Source organism: Etheostoma cragini, chromosome 8 (genome assembly GCF_013103735.1).
Source record: "Etheostoma cragini isolate CJK2018 chromosome 8, CSU_Ecrag_1.0, whole genome shotgun sequence".
Taxonomy (NCBI): Eukaryota; Metazoa; Chordata; class Actinopteri; order Perciformes; family Percidae; genus Etheostoma; species Etheostoma cragini.
Window position 1 is genome coordinate 2,275,073 of NC_048414.1, and position 3,288 is coordinate 2,278,360.

Below are 3,288 nucleotides of genomic sequence, written 5' to 3' on the forward strand. Positions count from 1 at the left end.
GACACTAGCTGTCCAATAGAAGACACTAAATTTCCTATAGAAGGTCATATATAGGGCAGGTGTCTCCCTTAGAGACAGGCTGAGAAGCTCGGCCGGACGAAGATGGATGGATAGATAAATATTGTTTTTAATGTAATTAAAATGTCAATATTTAGGTTTGGTCAGCAAACATGCTGCTACTCTTTGGCTGAAGCAGAATGTTCCAACTGTTTATCCGTTACTTTAAACTATTTATTTCTACAATTTATTCATTGCTTTTAGCTACCTTTTAAAACTTCTTTGGTAACGCTTTTTATCAAACACTAGTGCATAACTGCAACATCTAGTGTTACAGGGAGGTATTACAGCTAATATTCTGGTTCTTTTTATGTGTCTTGGCTCCATGTTTTGAGGCATCCACCAAGTTAAGATGGCCTCTTATTCTCTGACAAGCAGGAATTGGAACAGACCAACTGTCTGTGATCAGGAGGGGGGGTCCCCCGCCTGGAATCCTTGTCAAATCTGATTGTTTTGGACCCCAAATGTTGATCATAGTTAAGAGACAGGTGTAAAAACCTTCTGTTTTAAGTGTTTGTGATAGATCAAAACTGGGCTTTTTCTGAAGTTTTGGCGCTTTTTTTGATGTTTTTGTTGCTTTTTTTAAAAATTAGGAAATTGTTGCCTTTTTGCTTTTTCCGACACGCCTTACGACGTTTTTGCTGCTTTATCAAGTGTTCATTCTATAATTTTTCAAGGTTTTGGGCGTTTAAGTCTCTTTCTTCAATTGTTTTTTCCAACTATTTTTTAAGGGTTTTGTCGCGTTTTCAATACACGCAGACTTGTCCCAGGACCACCCCAGATAGTTGGAGATCTTTTTTCCTAAACCCAACCGTCCCGTTCTTGTCCCGCGTGTCATGGAAACATAAGCCCAACCACGACCTTTTCCTTAACCTAGTTGCGTCAAAAGTGACGCCAATTGTCCCAAACAAGCGCGTTTAAATATGACGCTAAAGGAGACTTTTAGCGTAAAAACAACGCCGAAGGCACCTGAACGAGCATCCGTATTTCACAAGATGAGAGTGAGACCGTGTTGCAATGAATATTAGAGTTGGGCGGTACCCAAATTTTTATCCCGTCAAACCTCCTCCCGATTTTAACCGCGGTATACGGCATTACCGTGACTAATTACAAACAATGACGTAAGACTCAGACGGCGTCACACTGAAACACGTCTCCCTTCTCATGGGGTCGGATCCCGACATGCTGCCAAACTGCAGAGGTCGTGTTCTTGTTCGAGACCACGTCACTTGGTGCACACCTTGCAATGCCCCCACCCCCCCATACTGTCATGTGATGACAACCACACATAAGACGGCCCACAACTTGCCATTAAGAAATTTTAGGCATAAAAAAAATATATATATATTTAATACTTAATCTCCTTTAGACTCTATATAAGTGCATTGCATTGTTTTTAATGACGTAATTGAAACTGATATCGTTGTTATTTTTTAAGTCCCCCCGCGGCATGCCGTGTTGCCGTATTACCGCCCAACCCTAACGAATACATTACAGGACCATTCGGTCGGAGTAGAGCCGCTGATTCTTTGTGTTCAAAGGAACCAGCAGAGGTGGTTCGTTGACCTAATATAACTTAATTCTATAATCTTGATATATTCTTGCAATCAAATCATAAATTCGACTTTTCCAAATGAGTTAAGCTACACTTAAGCCTGTCAAATGTAGAATGTAGAAGCTCCCCTGGTTGGGAATGGCTGAGGTAAGGTAACCCTGGGACAAAAACTACATGATGCTTAAAAGCAAAGCAAAGTCGACTGTAGGAAACAAACTGCTCTCTCTCCTGTTTATTATTGAGGTTTTAAAGTGTTTTAAAGACTTCTGTCTGACGTCCACATATTTTTGGTTAGGTATGGAGAAAAATCCAATATCACGATATTTTTGACCAAATATCTCAATATCGACACCGCAACGATGTTGTAGTGTTGACTATCGGTGCTTTTACAAAATGTTTACATAATGAGTTTTTGATAAATAATCATCACGTAGACATAATGACGAAGTGGGTAAAGGCAAATAATAGCACAGTTACAGTCTGTAAAATCAGAAAATGACATCACTTTACTGTAATGCAGCCTTAAAAACCAGGAAAAGAAAACACTTATGTAATATCACGATATCCAACATCTAAGACGATATCTAGCCTCATATCACGATATAATGTCGATATATGGACCAGCTCTACTTCTGGCCATGTATGCATTTAAACAGATGGTAAAATTCTGGGTTTCTTTCTATCTGAGCTGCTTTTTATAGCCTACACATCTTTATCTCTCTCTCTCTCTCTTAGTCTTAAATCATTTTACACACACACACACACACACACACACACACACACACACACACACACACGTAATATATGCCTCGCGCCCACCCTCCACATTTACACACCCACCCTCATAAGTGCGCACGAACAAATCAGCAGGAGCTCAAGTTGCATTCCAGCAGTCAGCTGATATCGAACAAGGAATCTGAACTGAAACCTCAATAAACACAGCAATGAGTGACCAACTGCTACCGATCGACACATTACCGACTGATCGATCGACTGATCGATCGATTGATTGATTGATTTTACAGGTGGATTTACGACAATGTGGAGCATGTCGCAGTGGGAGCTCATATCTCCAACACGTTCCCATCCCAAGACGTAAACAATAATAACAACAGATAAATAAGGGTATGCAGGGATCCTCTTTAACTGAACCCTGATTGGTTAATTGATTGATTGATTATATATCGTGTAGGCTACGTCCTGTTTAAATGATGTGTCCAGATACCTTTCCTCTCCGCAGCAGGAGCAGGTGTTTCCTCTCGCGGTGTCACAGGTCAGACAAATGTTTTCCGTCTCCGGCTGGTTGTCACATCACACAAAACATTTTCATCTAAATTCCTCCGCGGGGGTCTCGAGCTGCTGCATCTGCATCCATCAAGCCAGAAAAAGAAAGAAAAATTAAATCCAAATCCACTTTTTTCCCCCTCCTTCTGTAAACCGCAGTGACAGAGCGCAGCTGTTCCCGATCTAGATGCTGAACGAGAGGCGGTAAATTCCTCCAAACAGCAGGTTTGTGACGCCCCGGATCACCTGCTGCAGGTGCTGGTTCGACTCCCGCTTTCCCGGTCCTGCCGCTCCGGAGCCCGGAGCACCGGTCGCTCTCAGATCAGCGTGTCGGACCGGAAAGACATCTCCGCACCAGGGTCGAGAGGGAACAGAAGTCCGCGCTGGTTTTT

The 3,288-nt window shown here is 42.2% G+C and overlaps 1 protein-coding gene across 1 annotated transcript in view; it reads right to left on the reverse strand.

The window, feature by feature from the left end:
* The window catches only part of grm8b (glutamate receptor, metabotropic 8b), a 104,707-nt gene extending 101,425 nt beyond the window's left edge, over positions 1-3,282 (reverse strand). The window contains exon 1 of the mRNA XM_034880228.1: positions 2,838-3,282. The gene's annotated coding sequence lies outside the window, so the exon portion shown is untranslated. The remainder of the gene's footprint in view (positions 1-2,837) is intronic.
* Between the last annotated feature and the right edge of the window lie 6 nt (positions 3,283-3,288).